At 31.2% G+C, this 21,390-nt stretch overlaps 1 protein-coding gene across 1 annotated transcript in view; it reads left to right on the top strand.

Moving 5' to 3' along the window:
• Window positions 1–21,390, top strand: part of LOC120414838 (helix-loop-helix protein delilah) — a 101,773-nt gene that overhangs the window by 34,319 nt on the left and 46,064 nt on the right. Inside the window, exon 2 of the mRNA XM_039576164.2 lies at window positions 19,653–19,720. The gene's annotated coding sequence lies outside the window, so the exon portion shown is untranslated. The remainder of the gene's footprint in view (window positions 1–19,652; window positions 19,721–21,390) is intronic.

The raw sequence follows: 21,390 nt of genomic DNA, 5'->3' as shown, positions 1-21,390 counted from the left end.
CGGTGGACGGTGACGGCGAGTGGCCGGCGTCCAGATTTTTTTTTGCTTTTTTTTCGTCCGCCCTTCTGAGTTGTTGTCGTGGAACATGTTCATATTTTACGTTTTTATTGCCATTTTTGCACTTTTCGCGTTGTTTTGACCTGTTTTGTAATACCGCACAACCTGAAAGGATTGCATGCTCCAGAAAAGCTGTGATTGCAATCTGGACATGATGAATGGTGCATTTGTTCAGTTTTTTGGAACAAATATTCACTATTCTTATTAAACAGCTTGCAACATTAATTTAAAAAGAGCTGTAGAGTATTATTTTACTAAACAAATCTTATCAACGTAACTTCCCAACAAAATTTACACCTTTATCTTTTTAAAAGATTTTCATCCTAATGACCTAAACCCTTAAAGTTCAATAAAAGATTGTCCAAATTAAAGACCAATTACTGTACTGTCTAAAAATGGGGCCCTTTACCCTTTTGTCAAATACCAGGGCCGTAGTATCAGATTTCTCTAACCCTCATTTGACTGTCTTTTGATAAAATTTCGATTAATTTTATCTTTAAATTGATATGCTGCCATAAGTTCATTGAAATTTAATGGAATGAAGTTTCAGATCTGTCATTCTATTGTTTTACTCTGTGGTTTTACGGTAATGCAAAACCAAACAAAACTTCAAATGACACAGTTACTGGTCATCGCTCGTCAGGTTCTCCGCGAGAAGCGGTGGATGTTTACCTGTTTACCAGCTGTCAATATTTGACAGATCTCCTCCGCTTGGCAGCACTTACTCTTGAACAGCTCAAACAGCCTTCACATCATCTCCAACATCTCCTCGGTTCGTCACCAACCCCTTCTGTTTGCGCAAATATTTTACTCTTTTAAATGCGACTTAATGACAACTGTATGCTCCTTCCTCGCAATCTGGCAATCTATTTGCAAACAATATTAAGTCATTTCAGTAAACCGAGTCAAATGCGACCACCATCAAATTCCCAATCCCCAATCATCATAATCCATTCTTAATTAATGTTTGTTGGACGCTAACTCGATAATAACATATTATGGACCGACGTCGTTTCTTCAAACTTTGCCTCCAGACCTGAAACTATCATTTTCGAGTTTACCATTCCATTTTTGCCCTCAAACGTCCGAATCACTCTTCCATTTGGGGCCGAACAACTTTATGTCCATTAAAAGATTTGAAATTCCTCCCCTCTCCCCAACCACTCTCTCTCTCGTCAAACATGGTCAGAAAATATAATCATCAATGAATTAAGCATCTCACCTCGGGGCAATCATTTTCTGGTTGCGGCTGCCGACCTCGACAGCATAAAAATGTTGGCATTTGAAAAATGCCTTAAAATGTTTTGGCAACCAACCAAAATAAACGCGACATGCGACGACGTTTTCTGAAGAGTGATGGCTGCGAGGCATCACTCATTTATGTTGACCTTTTTGTGATAATCGTTTGAAGATTTGAGAGTTTACAATGAGGTGAAATTTTAAAACATTAGACTCGGATATTAAATTTGAAGCTTCAAGATTTTAACTTAAAACTTTTAATCAAGCTGCACAAAGTTCAATTTCACTCTTCTTACTTTAAAATCTAACATGAAACTTAGAACTGATAAAATCTATTATCTATTTTTTAAAACATGGTTTCATATTTTCTAACTCAAAATATCAAACATTACAATTCAAACCTCAAACTTCAGAAGTAGCAATTTCAAATCTAGAAACGTTTAGATTCAAACTAAAAACTTTATGTTTCTTTTTTCAAACTTTCTCCATGCATCAAAAATATCATTCAAATATCAAACAGTCAAATTTTGATATCATTGAACTTTTTTTTTACATTTGGGTATATGAAAAATCATCCAAACATTAAAACAAATCTAGTGTTTTAAAATCATGATGATGTCAGTTATCCATTGCAATTATAATTACATGAAAATTTTCACAAAAATACGTATTTATCTAGTATTATGAAAAAGCAAATTTTTCTCGAAAAAAAAAAACTCCAAGTTATTGATTTTGCTACATTGGTATCAAATGATCGGTTTTTTCACACATTTCGAAAGTTATAATAAACATTTTTGAAATTTTCTAACAGTTTTCACAAAACTATGTTTTTTAAAAAATACTTAATTTTTTTTTACAATACGAGTATTAAAAGATCGAGATTTTTTTCATACATTTCGAAAGCTATTGCACAAATTTTCGAAAATACTCAAAAGTTACACAAAGCTGCGTATTTTCGAAAAAGTATAAAAAATTTCGATTTTTAACAGTTTAGGTATCAAATTATCGGAATTTTTCATACATTTTGAAAGCTATTACACACATTTTTGAAAATACTCAAAATTTTCACAAATCTACGTATTTTTGAAAAAGTATTGAAAATATCCGTTTTTTTTAAATATGGGTACGGGATTTTTTTTCAAAAATTTCGAAAGTAATGATGTTATGCGAAATACTCGAAATTTTCACGAAACTTAGTATTTTTACCAAACATTTAGATGGAAATATATTTTCAAATACCGTCAACTGGGGCGAATTGGGACAGCAGTTTTTGCCGAGCTTCGCCTTGTAAGCGGAAGGTGATGGGTTCGATTCCTGTCTGGCTCGCAAGTCAGATCCCTTCAAAGAGTAAATCTGCTCACTGGGAAGACTGACCGGTAGGGGACGGATTTCGACTAGCGGCGTGCTGGATTTCCAATCCAGAGGTCTTGAGTTCGATTCTCGTACCGGGATGATGAAGTTAGCCATGTTTGAGTACAATATTTTGTTTTTTTTTTCTGGTTGGTTTCGGATGGAACAGACTCAGATCAACAATATGTGTACATCCATTTTCAAATTTAAAACCTTTAGGTGCTCTAAACACTGCTGTCCCTATTCAGACTGTAGTCCCGATTCACCCCAGATAATGGTACTCAAAATTTTCTCAAAACTACGTGTTTTGAAAATAAAAAATACTCAATATTTCAGTTTTTCTATACAGCTATCCAAGCTATCAAATGATCAAACATTTTCCCAAAAAAGTGTCCACGTGGTTTATGGATGGTCCCATCATTTGGTTTTTTTCAAAATTACGTAGCTCTGTAAAAAAATTCAGTACCGTAAACCGGGGTGACTTTGATAGGATTTCAATTTGTTTTTGGAATATTTTCCCACAGGTAAGGTTTTTCTCAAGATTATTATTTTTAAAACATGTACTGGGGTAGACTACACAAAGTCCATGCACTATTTCGGAAAAAAAGTTTTTTAAATAATGTTTAGAAAAATAGTTACGTCAAAAATTCTTAGTTTGAATTCCGGGGTGACTTTGATAGTCATAGTTTTTCTTGTTAAAATCATATTTAAGATGTTCAAACTTCATTTGTACGTTGAATGTACCATCGCTAAAGTAGCTGATATAGTATTTAAGAAAAAAAATCAATGTTTATATTTGGTTAACTAAGTGTATAAGCTTTTAAGCAAAATACATATAAATTTGAGATAAAATTGTTAAAAGTCGGAATTTTGCCTGAAATTTGTTAAAACTAGTTATGTTTATAAAATTATCGATTTATATTGCATTTTATACTGAATTCGAAGCACGAATCACAAGTTTTCACATTATACATGAAATTTGTACAACTGAAATTGCCTATAAATTTAGAGAGTTTTTATAATTGTGTTTCAAAAACACATATTATTTATTTTTACAAACTTTTTTAACCTTCTCTTAGTGGAAAATTGTGCAAAGAATCCGAAAATTCATTCCGTTTTCCGATTAAAAATCATACACATTGAGAAAATCATGACACTTTGAGAAGTTTAAAATAATGACTTTCATCAACATTTTCTTAACTGTAGTAAACTAACTTTTTAAACTTGTCAAAATTTTATGAAAAGTTCTTCTTGAGGTACTTTGAACACTTCTCTACCACGATGAGTATGTTTCTAAACCATTCCTTACGTTTTTTAATTGTACTCTTCATTTTGCGAAAAAATCGCAAACCTATCAAAGTCACCCCGGCTATCAAAGTCACCCCGTTTTACGGTACTTCTCAAAAAATATTATTACTATCGAATAGTATGAAAAATTCCCGATCATATTGTTAAAAATATGTTTTTTTAGTTTTTTTATTTCTAAAATACGTAGTATTGGGAAATTTTGAATATTTAAAAAATGTGGTAAAGCTTTCGAAATGTATGAAAAATTCCGATCATTTGATACGTATATTGTAGAAATTGAATTATTATTTCTTTTTCGAAAATACGTGGTTTTGTAAAACATATTTCCATCGAAATGTATGCAAAATTTCCGATCGTTTAAAAAAACAACTTTGTCAAAATTTTTGTATTTCACAAAAAAAAATACTGTCGAAATGTATGAAAAATCCCGTTCATTTGATACCCATATTGTTAAAAACATAAATTTTAAGTATTTTTTTCTCTGAAATACGTTGTTTTGAGACATTTTGAGTATTTAAAAAAATGCGGTATAACTTTCGAAATGTATGAAAAATTCCGATCATTTGATACACATATTGTAAAAAACTGATATTTTTACTACTTTTATGAAAATAAGTATTTAAAAAATGGGAAAATTTTGAGCGTTAAAAAAAAATATTTCCATCGAAATGTTTGCAAAGTTTCCGATAATTTGATACCTATTTTAAAAAAACAAAAAAATATTATTTTTTAAATTAAGTAAAAATAATACAAAACAATCCCGTTTATTTGATACCCATATTCTTAAAAACTGAAATTTGCTGTATTTTTTTTTCGAAAATACATTGCATCATTGATGCATCATTTGTGTTAAGAATCGTGACCCATTTTATTGTGTTTTTTCCTTCTCCTGTAATTTTTTTTTATTTTAAGTTATTGTTTTTTGTTTTATATTATTTTCAATTTTTATGTTATTTTTATCTTTAGTTTGATTTAAAAACCCGATTTAATATCACCAGAAGTGAAATAGAGCCTTTCTTACAAAATGATGAAACTCCGAAAAATATATTGGTGCAATTAATTTTTCAGAAACATAATGATACCACCCTGGGTGCTGAAAAGACAGAATGCGTAACGTGATTTTCGAATGCTCCCAACTGCTCCTCACTAATACAAGTGCACTACTGCTGTAAACATAAACAAACTAGAAGGCTTTGTTCAAGCTCAAGCGTGACTTTTTTTTGCTGCTGAAGTGACTTGTTTTGAAACATTTTGGATCTGTTGATGTTAAAGTTTTTGCTGAAAAATTAAGTGCTTCGCGCATTTTTTGTTCGTAGACTAAACGATGGGTGGCCAAAAGATGCTTTTTTTTATTTTCCACGTGACGAAAAATTGCGTCAGAAGTGGGTGGAATTTTGTGAACCAGAAGAACAACCGAATGGAAGTTCCGAGATTATGTATCTTTGTATCTTAAGATTTGTTGACTTCGAATACCTCAAAAGTTCGAGTCATTTTTTTAATCCTGACAAAATAAATTATAGATCGATTACAATACTTGCCACTTCTTGGTATCATTTTGCAAACAGTAAATTGGTTCCGCTTTGACAGTTCTAAATTGAGGCCGCTTTGCGAACCACTATTCTGCACCCAGATACCACCCAGTGAGAATTTGACCTGAAGTTTCGAATCTTTTTAGACTGAACTTCGAATGCCATTTTATTTAATTTCAGATGTACATTCTGGGTCGCAAGATAACTATATTTAATTAAGAAAAACTTATTGGATTGACATTATTAGAACAAAAATAAAGGGTACTCAGTCTTTAATGTTAGTCTATGATTAACTTGAAAAAATATATACATCGATATTGCACTTTGTCGATCTATTAAAAGAAGCCAGAAAGAAAACTTTCACGCGCAGCGTGAAACGCGCAAGCGTAAATGTGCTGGTGTTTATGCTTCGACTTGACGGCTTATCGATCTTTCGAGCGAGAAGGAGCCGTGACTTCGAATTTGATGTTCAGTATATGATTTTGCATAAAACCAAAAATTTTATAGGAAAAATAGGGTGAAAATAAGACGAAAAACACTAAACAAACCTTAAACCTTTCTTTTGTAAGAAAGGCAAAAACTACGGTTTTTTTGCATGTTATTCACTTATTAATTGTTGATCAACATTGCGTAGCTAATGACCCACTTGCCTACACCAGATCAGGTTTTACGTCCCTCTTCCTTTTAAGGCTTAAACGACATTCTCTTCAAACTATTGCTGAAAAAATCCTAACATGTTCAAGGCACACGACCACTCCAGAGTTGCTTCTAATTTAGGCAATTTCCCCCTCTCCGTTTTCGGCATCTCTCGTTTTTCGCCGATGATGATGACCCGTTTCGGCGAGCCTCTAATAAACCAATAATCATTATCACCCGTGGCAAATTTAGTAATGGCACGCGATTTTTCGAGACCCCTTCCCCAGATGAATGAATGCTCAGCGATTCCTAGACCTGGGGGCCCCGGGGGCTATGCGTTCAACTAAGCCTGGAGTTGAGCGTGTTTTTGATGCGTGTGGAATTTGCCGACGCACGGACGGATTTAAGGAGGGGAAATGGGCGCTCAAATGACCACCAATTAGGGCAATTCACGGCTACCGGGTGGAAATGCCACCTTAGATATACCTTTTTGGCTGCCGCGAATGACGATTCAATTCGGTGGCAAATCGGACTTTCGAATTAAGCCAGGCTTAAGAGGAGTTGGAGATGATGAACAGGTTGCACTTTCGTGAGCCGCTCCAATTTTCAATCTAGGTCATTTGAATTATCAACCACTTCACCAATCCTTTTGGTCAAGGACATCTAGAAGGCGGCGGTGGTTCAAATATTGTTCTCAAAACTGACTAGTCCTGGATATGATCTGCACTGTTGGATGCACGGAAAAGATAATGAAAAAGGAATTCTGAAAATTACCATTGAACAACTACACCACTGAACCATTGAACAACTGTACCACTGTACAACTGTACCGCTGAACAATTATGTCACTGGACAGCTAAACCTCAGAACTGATGAAACACTGAACAATTGCTCAACTGCACAACTGAAATTCTTAAATAAACATAACTTTTGACAATCTGAAGTGCGTTTTTCTTTCCGTGGCGGTGCCTCCAACTTGTACTCCTTTCAGTTGCAATCAATTTCGTTTGAGTCTCCGAGGGGTGAAGGGACGTGCGTCAGTCTGCACGTGTGGCTCAATTGACTGTATCGTGTAAACAAGCCCGTTCACAGATAACATTTTATGCGCCCGACGGATCGGGAAATATACCTTCTGATTCTGGGCTCCTTTCGAAAATAAGCAGGGCAAGCGAAAGGATCGCTCGAAACACCTAGAAGTCACATTTCCAGCTTTCTTGTAACATTTAAAAAATAAATTTGGTTAATGACCCTGATGAAGACTTTCTGGGGGCCGAAACGTCAAAACCTAAACCTAATTGTAGTTATTTTAAATTTTCAAAATTACTTGACGATTCCTCCCCCTTAAAACCGTCCCAAATCCTTTCGTTTCTCAAAAAAAACCGTTCTCCTCCTGGTTTTGGGGTGCTGTCTCGAGGCCACCTCAAATCAAAGCACCTGTTTTCGCGGCGGTGGCGGTCTCCTTTCTGGAGGAACCTCTGCGCGAGAGACATGTTAACAAGTTAAGCGGTGCGACGGTCTGACGTCCCCGTCAACTCTGGGGCCTTCTGGGGGCACCCCCATTAAAATCCCCGGGAGATGGCAACAACAAACAGCAGATCAGGTTCAAAAGAAAACGGACAAGGTAGCGCAGCAGAACTTTGTCGGCGAAACTACCTTCGCGGCTTACGGTAGGCGGTAGAAAGGGACAGTGAGTCAAACATTTTTGGAAGTTTTCGAACAGTTTGAGTGCAAAAGAAAAGTGGTTTAAAACTATATTTTGTTTGGTAATTTATTTTATTTCATAATTTCCTATTTTCTTTAATTTATAAATATTTTTTGTCAATATGTTCGATTCAATTAAATTTCTCGGATAAGTTTTCAAAAAGCCGTAAGAGCCAATGGTAAACAAAGTCTTTTTTGCCTCGGTATTCGACCTACTTACGAAAAACCAATTTCAAAAATGCTTAAGATTGTTCATCTACACGTCTTTCAAGTGCCCCAAACTAAAAATAAATGAAATTTTGTTACAATTTGGAGAAAAACGAATATTAGTGTCGAAGGTCACGGTGGCTCTTACGACTTTTTAAAATCTCACCCGAGATTTATTTGCATTTTATTCACGTGATTTTAATTTAATTCAATTTTAAACAATTTATAAACTTTTATTTAATTGCATAAAGGAAAAAAACTTAATTTTATTAAATTTCAATTAATTATTGAATTTTATGCAATTTTTGAAAATTATATTTATTTTGTTTATCTTATTTATTTAATTTACTACTTTTGATTTTCAGCTTTTTCTATTTATTTAATTTACTTCTTTTGATTGTTAGCTGTTTTATTCAATTTTATTTATTTTTTGTTTAATTTTTTTCTTTTTATTTAATTTCATTCAAATTCAAGTTGTTTAAATTTAAATAAAAAAATGGTTTATTTTTGTCCTTTTTAATTATTAAAATCTATTCCATTTCATTCAACATTTTCAGGTTGGATCGTAGTAATCGGCGCGCGCGGACGTGAAAATTTTTTGCTGCGTCATGTTTTTTTCCATAAATTCTTTAAAGATTTTTTTTTTATATAATTTCAACTGTGTTTATGTGTAATCAGTGAATTTAAGGGAATGAATACCTTCCCCTGATCCGGTGGCCATCCATAGGGATAATGGCACTAAAGAATTTGGGGTCGTTTCGGTGAAAAAGTGTTTTGCACGGTTTGTCGGCAGCGAAAAGGAAGAGACCGGCCGAATAACAAAAAAAAAGGGAATTATACAAAGTGACCAGGAGATGCAGCCCGAATCCAGTGAACAATTGCATGTGTTTGAGGAGTGGTTTTAACAGTCCCATTCCAAGAACTGCTTCCCATAAGCATGAGCGTTGATCATGGCCACAATTCCTAGCAGCAGAAGAAATTTCGAGTGATGACCATTCAACGGGTGGTGCACGCAGTCGATCATGCACAACCAGAAGAGCTGCAGATGCTGCAGATGGAATTGGAAACTTTGAACAGTTGAAGATTCAGGACTAGAGGGTGACGATTCTCGAGATTTTCAATTTCCCGGGAATCGAGAGTTGAATTTGGAAATTTCCCGGGAATTCCCGGGACCCGGGAGTGTTTTTAACTATGCCAATAGTGCCAATAATGTATAAAGAAAAGTTAAAAATATGTTTCTTTTCAATGAATTCAGTTACGATTTATTCATACTTATTCAATGAAACGTTAATTAGTAGCCTCATTATTTTTGGGAACTATGATCTACCTTTTGATTTTTTTTCTGAATCTGCAAATACAACTTGTTGTACGAACTTGTTATTAGATTTTTGTGAAGTGAAAAAATAGCTAATATACAACTTCCCAGTACCGGAATTTTTGCAATATGATAAATAGCGACTCAATTAAATTCAATTCAATTCGGTTTTATTGGTGAATAATCAAGATACAATGAGTTATTTTGAAGTGCATAACAGAGTTTTGGAGTTCCTTTCAGCTGTGTGTTGCATCATAATCCATTTTGGAACAATTATTTCTTTAACTAAGGCACTAGCAAGAGTAAGAAAAAATTTAAAAAAAAACTTACAGAAATTAAATAGCGACTCAAAAGAACAATTTAAAGTTGTTTTTCCTTTTTTAAGGATTTTCATTGAAGAAATAGTTTTCAGGAAACCCCGAATGTTCACATTTGGCGGACCTTAACTTTACAAAGATAACCAGAGTTTTTTTCTTCCAAATTATAATTTAATATTGAGGTTGAAGTGAAACACAAAATAACTTATTGGCATCAAAAAAGGAAATTACCTTGATACAGCGAAATTAAATTAATAAGAATTTAAAGAAAACTAGATTATAAGGATTGCTATGCCTGAAAGAGGAAATGGAAATTATACTAATCTTGAAAAGGCTTTTCCCTCTTACAAATAATAAATTTAAAAAAATATTTAAAAAAAATAGACTTTCTTTCTGGGGTCTAACTGCTAAGTATGCTTTATTGTAAATTTTGGGGTCCACATTATTTTAAGTTTTCTCAATTATAGTAATTAGAAATTTTTGGAAGTTAAGAAGATAAGAGAAGCATTGGTTCATTCGAACTTGAACATCTTACATTGAACATCCAATTATTCTGATTAATTTATATAATTTCGCTTCGATATTTATAAAATTAAAATTTCCCGGGAGTCTCGACCAAATTTCCCGGGAATCGAGAGGTCCTAAAATGGTCGATTTCCCGGGAATTTTTTCCCGGGAATTCCCGCTCGTCATCCTCTATTCAGGACACAAGTGACGAGACGATCAAATGGATTGAAGCCCAAGATTTCTGATTTGGTGAGATCTTTCCATTTTGAATTTCAGAAGATTCTTTCATTTACACTGACATATACAAACATTCCATTTAAGACAATATTTTTATTATTTCAAATGAATTGATGAATTATTTTTTTATATTGATCTCTTTGTGATTGGATAATCCAATTTTCTCTCCATCTGCATTGACTATTTCTTATTCCTGATTTTCTGTTCTTCTTTTGCTCCCTAACATCTCCCTTTTGCTCCCTAACATCTATCTCTTTTATGTCCTTGTGAGGGGATCATCGATCCATCCGCATTGACATACTATCTTTTCATTATTCTTCTTGTCTTTCTTCCTCTATTTCATTATTTATTCACACTTACTACCAGTCTTTGTGAGGGGATACTGAGCTCGATTTGCTCTCCATCCGCATTGACCTGTTCTCATCTATGAATTTCCTTTTTATTAGTAGAGCAATTCTCTGAGATTTCGGTCATTCGATTTTTTTTGTATTTTTTAATCCGGCTGAAACTTTTTTGGTGCCTTCGGTATGCCCAAAGAAGCCATTTTGCATAATTAGTTCGTTCATATAATTTTCCATACAAATTTGGCAGCTGTCCATACAAAAATGATATGTGAAAATTCAAAAATCTGTATCTTTTGAAGGAATTTTTTGATCGATTTGGTGTCTTCGGCAAAGTTGTAGGTATGGATATGGACTACACTGAAAAAAAAAATGATACACGATAAATTTTTTTTGGTGATTTTTAATTTAACTTTTTGTTACTAAAACTTGATTTGCAAAAAAACACTATTTTTAATTTTTTTTATTTTTTGATATGTTTTAGAGGACATAAAATGCCAACTTTTCAGAAATTTCCAGAATGGGCAAAAAATCTTTGACCGAGTTATGATTTTTTGAATCAATACTGATTTTTTCAAAAAATCGAAATATTGGTCGCAAAAAATTTTCAACTTCATTTTTCGATGTAAAATTGAATTTGCAATCAAAAAGTACTTTAGTGAATTTTTGATAAAGTGCACCGTTTTCAAGTTATAACCATTTTTAGGTAACTTTTTTGAAAATAGTCGCAGTTTTTTATTTTTTAATATTAGTGCCCATGTTTGCCCACCTTTGAAAAAAATATTTTTGAAAAGCTGAGAAAATTCTCTATATTTTGCTTTATTGAACTTTGTTGATACGACCTTTAGTTGCTGAGATATTGCCATGCAAAGGTTAAAAAACAGGAAAATTGATGTTTTCTAAGTTTCACCCAAACAACCCACCATTTTCTAATGTCGATATCTCAGCAATTAATGGTCCGATTTACAATGTGAAAATATGAAACATTCGTGAAATTTTCCGATCTTTTCGAAAAAAATATTTTCAAAATTTTTAAATCAAGACAAACATTTCAAATGGGCGTAATATTGAAAGTTTGGCCCGTTTAAAATGTTAGTCTTGATTTTAAATTTTTGAAAATATTTTTTTCGAAAAGATCGGAAAATTTCACGAATGTTTCATGTTTTAACATTGCAAATCGGACCTATAGTTGCTGAGATATCGACATTAGAAAATGGTGGGTTGTTTGGGTGAGACTTAGAAAACATCAATTTTCCTGTTTTTTAACCTTTGCATGGCAATATCTCAGCAACTAAAGGTCGTATCAACAAAGTTCAATAAAGCAAAATACAGAGAATTTTCTCAGCTTTTCGAAAATATTTTTTTCAAAGGTGGGCAAACATGGGCACTAATTTAAAAAAATGAAAAACTGCGACTATTTTCAAAAAAGTTACCTAAAAATGGTTATAACTTGAAAACGGTGCACTTTATCAAAAATTCACTGAAGTACTTTTTGATTGCAAATTCAATTTTACATCGAAAAATGAAGTCGAAAAATTTTTGCGACCAATATTTCGATTTTTTGAAAAAATCTGTATTGATTCAAAAAATCATAACTCGGTCAAAGATTTTTTGCCCATTCTGGAAATTTCTGAAAAGTTGACATTTTATGTCCTCTAAAACATATCAAAAAATAAAAAAAAATTAAAAATAGTGTTTTTTTGCAAATCAAGTTTTAGTGACAAAAAGTTAAATTAAAAATCACCCAAATTTTTTTTACCGTGTATCATTTTTTTTCAGTGTAGTCCATATCCATACCTACAACTTTGCCGAAGACACCAAATCGATCAAAAAATTCCTTCAAAAGATACAGATTTTTGAATTTTCACATATCATTTTTGTATGGACAGCTGCCAAATTTGTATGGAAAATTATATGGACAAACTAATGATGCAAAATGGCTTCTTTGGGCATACCGAAGGCACCAAAAAAGTTTCAGCCGGATTAAAAAATACAAAAATTAAAATTAAAGAAAAAAGACCGATTCCGTAGAGAACTGCTCAGTAGTTAGAATCAAAGCCGGGGATTGGGGAGGGAGCATCAGGGCAGTGGATGGTATGCTGTAATGGCGGAGACTGGATGTAGATAGTGGAAGACCAGAACTACGTCACAAGGGGGAAATAGTGTATTAATTGTACAATTCTTAAGGATTGTCTAATTACTACATCTATTGACCTCTGTCAGTCTCCAACCGTCTGCCGCGCTCTTTTAGGCCCCCAACAGGGTGCGAGCCCTGTTTTTCAGCTTTGTCTGACTTTTTTCGGAGTTATCGGAGGTTACTGTCGGAAGGAGATTCTCATCCCCTGAGGACACCGTGAGTGATTTTGCTTGTTCGCGTCCAACCACCCCCTTTTGGCCCTTCATACGGCAGTAATTTGAAGATGCTCCCTTTAAGTCTGAGCCACTGTAATTCTAGGCAACCGCTACATAGGTCATCCTTGTGGCCCTGTTGGTTATCACATCAAATCAAATCAAATCAAAATCCATTTCATTCAACATTTTCAATTTCGATTTGATTTGATTTTATATCTATCTTGAAATTTATTGAATTTTATTCGATTTATCCCAACTTCATTATATTTTATCAAATTTTATAAAAATAAACAAATATAATATAATAATTACATTCTACTTTATATTTTTTTTTAAATTAATTTTAATAAAATCAATAAGATTGATGGTATCTTAGACGTTTAAAAGTTATATTCTTTTATTTTTAAAAAAAAATGTTATTAAATTTGATTAAATTTTATTGAACATTTAATGTTTTTTATAAAACTTCATTACATTTAATAAATTTTATAAAATTAAATGCAGTTTTATGAAGTTTTTTGAAGTTTTATGATTATTTGTGAAATTATATAATCATTTATGAAATTTTATGATTTTTGATAAAATTTTAAAATTTCTTGAAATTTTAAGAAATTTTAAGAATTTCTTTCGAATTTCTTAAAATTTCTTAAAATTTCTTAGAATTTCTTAAAATTTCTTAAAATTTCTTAAAATTTCTTAAAATTTCATAAAATTTCTTAGAATTTCTTAAAATTTCCTAAAATTTTATAAAATTTCTTTAAATTTCATAAAATTTCTTTAAATTTCATTAAAAATTTCTTAAAATTTCATAAAATTTCATAAAGTTTCACAAAATTTCATAAAATTTCATAATTTCATAAAATTTCATAAAATTTCATAAAATTTCATAAAATTTCATAAAATTTCATAAAATTTCATAAAATTTCATAAAATTTCATAAAATTTCATAAAATTTCTTAAAATTTCTTAAAATTTCTTAAAATTTCTTAAAATTTCTTAAAATTTCTTAATATTTCTTCAAATTTTAAAAAGTTTCTTAAAATTTCATAAAATTTCATAAAATTTCATAAAATTTCATAAAATTTCATAAAATTTCATAAAATTTCATAAAATTTCATAAAATTTCATAAAATTTCATAAAATTTCATAAAATTTCATAAAATTTCATAAAATTTCATAAAATTTCATAAAATTTCATAAAATTTCATAAAATTTCATAAAATTTCATAAAATTTCATAAAATTTCATAAAATTTCATAAAATTTCATAAAATTTCATAAAATTTCATAAAATTTCATAAAATTTCATAAAATTTCATAAAATTTCATAAAATTTCATAAAATTTCATAAAATTTCATAAAATTTCATAAAATTTCATAAAATTTCATAAAATTTCATAAAATTTCATTAAATTTCATAAAATTTCATAAAATTTCATAAAATTTCATAAAATTTCATAAAATTTCATAAAATTTCATAAAATTTCATAAAATTTCATAAAATTTTATAAAATTTTATAAAATTTCTTTAAATTTCATAAAATTTCTTTAAATTTCATTAAAAATTTCTTAAAATTTCATAAAATTTCATAAAGTTTCACAAAATTTCATAAAATTTCATAATTTCATAAAATTTCATAAAATTTCATAAAATTTCATAAAATTTCATAAAATTTCATAAAATTTCATAAAATTTCATAAAATTTCATAAAATTTCATAAAATTTCTTAAAATTTCTTAAAATTTCTTAAAATTTCTTAAAATTTCTTAAAATTTCTTAAAATTTCTTAAAATTTCTTAAAATTTCTTAAAATTTCTTAAAATTTTTTAAAATTTCTTAAAATTTCTTAAAATTTCTTGAAATTTCTTAAAATTTCTTAAAAATTCATTTAATTTCATTAAGTTTCTTAAAATTTCTTAAAATCTCATAAAATCTCATAAATTTTCATAAAATTTCATAAAATTTCACAAACTTTCATAAACATCATGACTTTTCATTAAATTTTATAAAATTTTGCTATTTTTTTTTTAATTTTTCAATAGTTTTCAATTTAATGCAATGTTCCAACTATTTTAGTCAAGTAACAATAATCCATTTTTTTTAAAGATTTTATTGCATTTTATGATATTTTAGTAAATTTTGTAAAATTTGATTAAGTTTAATGAAATTCTTGTTTTAACATACATTTTATTATTTTTTGTATAATGAATTGTTTTTTCAATGGTTTTCAAAGTTATCAAATCAAATTTAATTTTTTGCCTTTTCATTAAATTTTTATCAATTTATCCCATGTTAATTTAATTTCAAACAATTTTCGAAACTTTGTTAAAGCCAATTATTTTTATTGTAAAGTATTAGAATTTGTTTTTCGGTTTTACACCATTTCTTTGAAATTCATTCTTTTATGAAATAACTATTAAATTACTGTGAAATGTATATCTTTTTAAAATAATATTAAATTTCAGTAAAATTTAATGATATTTTATTCAAATTATTAAATTTTATTAAATTTTTTAAATTTATTAAATTTTATTCAATTTATTAAATTTTGTTCAATTTAGTTGAGCTAGCGATCCTACTCACTTTTATTAAATTAATTCTTATGTTTTAAATTTTATTCCATTTTTCTATATTTTGCATTTTTTTATTCTGCTTAATTTATTTTTGAATTCATTATATTTTAATAAAATCAAATTTGTTTTTTTTTTAACTTTCCAAATTTTCGCACTTTTTCGTATTTTTCCATTATTTTTTATCAATAAACTTACAAAATACAATGAGATTAAGATTTTCTTATTTTATAAAAGCAAGTTTTTTTTTATAAAATTTATAGGAAAATAAAATTGTTTTATAATATTTCAATTCCTTTTCTTAGAATCTTTTATCTGACCTTAATTATTGGAAAAGATTGATTTTCACTGTCAAATTGTCGTTACTTTGTAAATATTACAGTTATGTTTAGTATGTCTTCTGTTACATTACGGTGATTTTCTAAAGAAAAATCTTAAATTATGTTAATGAGCAATTCTCTACCAAAACCGGAAATGGATTTTATTTGTATTTTTTGATTTGGCTCAAACTTTGTGGGGGCCTTCCCTATGTCCAAATAAGCTATTTTGTGTGATTGATTCATCCATACAAGTCTCCATACAATTTTGGCTGCTGTCCATACAAAAATGGTATGTAAATATTCAAACAGCTGTAACTTTTGAGTGAATTTTCTGATCAATTTGGTGTCTTTGGCAAAGTTGTAGGTATTGTTGAGGACTTTTGAGAAAAAAATAGGTACACGGACAAAAAAAATTTGCAGATTTTTTAATCAACTTTTTTTTTACTAAAACTCAATTTCCCAAAATACGTATTTTTTGATTTTCGAGATTTTTTGATATGTTTTAGGGGACAAAAATCCGCAACTTTTGAGCCATAGAGAAACATGGTCAAAAAATCTGCCGCCGAGTTATGAATTTTTGAAAAAATAGTGATTTTTGGAAAAAATCGAAGTTTCATGCAAAAACAAGTTTGACATTATTTTTCAATGCAAAATTGAATTTGCAATCGAAAAGTACCTTTACACATTTTTTGATAAAGGGCTCCGTTTTCAAGATTTAGCCACCGAAAGTTTGATTTTAGCGAAATATTTGCAGTTTTTCAATTTTTAAAAATAGTGACCATGAATGACCATTTCTAAAAATATTTTTTTTGAAAAGTTCAGAAAATTTGCTATAAAATTGTCTAAGAGACATTGAAGATTGGACCTCGGGTTGCTGAGATAGAGCCGCTTTAAGAAAAAGAAACACGAAAATTGAAGTTTTCTTAATCTCACCAAAATAACCCACCATTTTCTAATGACGATATCTCAGCAACTAATGGTCCGATTATCAATGTTAATACATGAAACATTCGTGAAATTTTCCGATCTTTTCGAAAAAAATATTTTGAATTTTTTTAAATCAAGACTAACATTTTAAAAGGGCTAACAATGAATATTAGGCCCATTTAAAATGCTAGTCTTGATTTAAAAAAATTCAAAATATTTTTTTCGAAATGATCGGAAAATTTCACGAATGTTTCATGTATTAACAATGATAATCGGACCATTAGTTGCTGAGATATCGTCATTAGAAAATGGTGGGTTATTTTGTTGAGATTAAGAAAACTTCAATTTTCGTGTTTCTTTTTCTTAACGCGGCTGTATCTCAGCATTCCGAGGTCCAATCTTCAATGTCTCTTAGACAATTGTATAGCAAATTTTCTAAACTTTTCAAAAAAAAATATTTTTAGAAATGGTCAATCATGGTCACTATTTTTAAAAATTGAAAAATGGCAAATATTTCGCTAAAATCAAACTTTCAGTGGCGATATCTTGAAAACGGAGCCCTTTATCAAAAAATGTGTAAAGGTACTTTTCGATTGCAAATTCAATTTTGCATTCAAAATAATGTCAAACTTGTTTTTGCATGAAACTTTGATTTTTTCCAAAAATCACTGTTTTTTCAAAAATTCATAACCCGGCGGCAGATTTTTAAACCATGTTTCTCTATGGCTCAAAAGTTGCGGATTTTTGTCTCCTAAAACATATCAAAAAATCTCGAAAATCAAAAAATAAGTATTTTAGGAAATTGAGTTTTAGTGAAAAAAAGTTGATAAAAAAATCTGCAAATTTTTTTGTCCGTGTACCTATTTTTTTCTCAAAAGTCCTCAACAATACCTACAGCTTTGCCGAAGACACCAAATTGATCAGAAAATTCACTCAAATGTTCACCATTTTTGTATGGACAGCAGCCAAAATTGTATGGAGACTTGTATGGGTGAACCAATGACGCAAAATAGCTTATTTGGTCATAGGCAGAGTTGTTAAAATATCAAAATATCAGCTCTCAGCAACTACAATTATCCCGCCTGAATTTTCATGCCTCAAATACAACTGCTCTTCTCTCTTCATTGAAACTCTCAGCGCCGAACATAGCCGAACACGTTTTCGTGTTAACCCACTCGCGATTGACTTTTTCCTTTTCTCTCTCATTCCCGCTTCCACTATCATCCTACCGCAACAGCGTTTAACCACAAAAGCCGCCACAAAACCAATTTTGCAAACGCAGTTTAACGGGACGTCATGCGTGGTCGGCTCATAATCGCCATCTCGCGTTCTCTCATTGGAGTTTTCGGAGATATTGAGAGACTCAGCGGTGAGAGCGCATAGTCAAGGAAAAGGGGAGGAGTGATAGGGAGAGAGAATGACATCGGTGGGAATCACGAGACGCAAGAAGAGATCTCACAAGCTATAGTGACGGCCGCTATACTCTCGGATATTTTTGGTGCAGAGATAATCTATTGATAGCTTTTTTATCACTCATTTGCAACACTGGTCATAGGGAAGGCCCCCACAAAGTTTAAGTCAAATCAAAAAATACAAAAAATAAAAATTGTCGAAATCGGCCGATTTCGTAGAGAGTTGCTCTAATCTTTTTCATTGTGATCAACAAAACATTAATTTTTTTATTCGAAGACAATTATTAGAAGCATTTTTGAAATAATATTGAACATCAAATTTAAGATGATGAGTTTAAAATTTGGAGCTTAAAAAATCACAAAAAATTAAATTACATAGGAAAAGAGACAGTTTACATCTCGCTGATGTGGTTCTGATCAGTTTTCGATGTAAAATTACACAACAACTTTTTTGAGAAACTTTCCACTTTCAAAATCCCACTATCCCCTCTCGAAAAAAGAACCTCAACCTTCCGATAGCAGCGAAGGGACTCGCCTGAAACGCCGCGGCGTTCAAAAACCCATTCGCTCAAACAAATATACATATTGACATTAAAAGCAGGGCACAGAACCCAAGAAAAATTTCAAGCCCGGACCGAGTGCGTTGGGAGTGGGACCACAAACAAGCCTTCGATCAACTTTACGCGTGATAAGACGGTAAAATCCTGTCCAGTTTTTTTTCTTCTTTTTCGTATTCGATTGATTTTGGTTTAAAGACACGCAACCTATAGGGTCGGTCTGTCTATGTTAATTAGCCAGATTAAAGTTTAATGTTTCAATCAACATCAGTTTTGAGGAGGGGGGAAGGGGCTTTTTTTCTCTGACTGGATTACACAAATGCTTTTTTGATAAGTGAATTTGAGTTGGGTTAGGAAGTTTGATTGACTTTATTAACATTAAAATTGTTTTCTTTTTGTTCTTTTTTGAAAGCGAAAAAGCGATCCCAATTATAATCGCACTTTGGGAAGGTAAATAAATTTAAATTAACATACTCCTCTCCAGAAAATGACACCTTTTCTTTTGCTTTTTGGGGGCTGCCAAAAAGCAGAGGCGGCGACTTGAGCGCAAATAACACACTTTTTGATTTAAGACATCCCCTCGTTTTTTTTACCTTTTTTTTTTTGTTTCGAGGGAAGGCCAGTCTGGGCATCCTTTCGTTTTATGTCCATTTAATGAGTGGCCTTCTTTAAACGAAAAACCCATTACCTGGTGTCCTCTTTCGATTCTGAGGTCTTTTGGAAAGATTGTTTTAATATCTTGTGTGTTTTTTTTCTTTCTTTTTTTACAGATCCTTGCTGCCAGTCACCACGTAGTACCACGCAGTACGTCAGCTGATATCGTCGAAATTGCACTATGGTGAGTAGGAAGACTGGCTAATTTTTTGGGTTAAAATATACCAAAGCTTAATTTTAACTGAAAATTAAGAATTTTTATGTATTTTGAAAACATTATTTTGAAGCAAATTTTACCCCTATTGCCCCCCTTAACTAACCAAGATAAATTGAATTGCACCATGCACCTTCCAAGTCAATCAAGGGGCAGATTTGGACCACACCGATATCAACAGACTGGAGGCTGGTAAATCCCCGTCACAAAGTAGTTTATTGTTTTGAATTCACTTCTTAATGAAAACGGGGTTTGTGCGATGATTCGACGGGTGCACTTTAGAGCCTGATGTTGTTGTTGATTTATTGTGGCATTTCTATGAACTTTGGCATAGTCGGTTGATTTGATTTTTTTGGGTTCTGAACTACCCTAAATTTAGTGATTGTTTCGATCAAATTGATAATTTAAGTATATTTAATTAAAAAATCATACAAAAATACTCTCAAATTCAAACATTTTCATTAAAATTTAATGTCTTCGGAAAAAGTTTAAGGATTTAGCGAAAAAATAGTTACATTCTGGACAAAACGGGGTAAGCTATACCTCGACAGGATTGGCCACATATTGGTACCGGGGCCTTTTAGGATGTTATGAGTATGTTTAAGTTTGGGGTTTTTGACGAAGCATCAAAAAGATTCAGGAGTTCTACAAGACCTCTTCTAGCAGTTTGGACAACGACAGGGTCAAATTCCATTGGAGAGAGTTTTATTCTGCCGCGGTCCAAACTGCTATGCGGTAGCTATCTAGAAGAGGTCTTGAATAATTCATGATACTTTTGATTACTTGGGCGTTATCTGCTAGAACAGCGATTCTCAACGGGGTTACCGGGCCTACTTGATTAACATGGCAGGAGGTACCAGCCTACACAGAAAAAAATATGTGAATTTACTCGACACGGAAAAATTAATCACATGTAAACTCAGTTGATGTAAACTTGAGATTCGAAGTAAACGGTTGAATCACACGTTAAATCATGATTTTAAGTATAATTTGTTGCACATTTACATCAAATTGCGCTTAAATTTAAATGTTTAATGACGTGCAAAAGTGTTTCATCATAAATGATGTAACATTCGGAAATATTTTTTTGTGTGTAGAAGAAGGTTGAGAATCACTGTGCTAGACAATTTACACTTCGATAGAATTGGTCACACTTGGAAAGGCTGCAAGCCCTCAGGGTAGTTTCAGATGCTGGAGTGTACCATATTTTGTACTTTTTAATCCAGTTGTGTTCTTTTCCATACTGATCTATCTGTAAGATAACCACCTAATAAGAGGTAATCTGGCTATTTCAATAACATGTTGAGATTTTGGTTATTAAATTGTATCAAAACTTGTTATTCTTGAGTTATTTTAACCTGCTCGGGTTGGGTTTACATTGGGTCTAAGGGTTGAGATTGGGTCAAAGTGATTTTTAAGGATTTGGCAATTTCGTAGGTTCATCTTAAGAAAATTTTGCAGGAAAAAATCACGTTCCTAGAACAAATCCTGTCATTTTGTAAGATATCTAAAGTTGGAAACGTTTTTCGCCAAAAATAACCCATGCGAAAAATCAGCGATTTTATATTCCTCAAAAAAATACTTAAATGTTTAAAAATCTCCACTCACATAGAAAAAACTTGTGTAAATTTGGAAAGAGT

This window comes from Culex pipiens, chromosome 3 (genome assembly GCF_016801865.2).
Source record: "Culex pipiens pallens isolate TS chromosome 3, TS_CPP_V2, whole genome shotgun sequence".
Taxonomy (NCBI): domain Eukaryota; kingdom Metazoa; phylum Arthropoda; class Insecta; order Diptera; family Culicidae; genus Culex; species Culex pipiens.
This window is presented reverse-complemented; position numbering and strand designations above follow the sequence as displayed.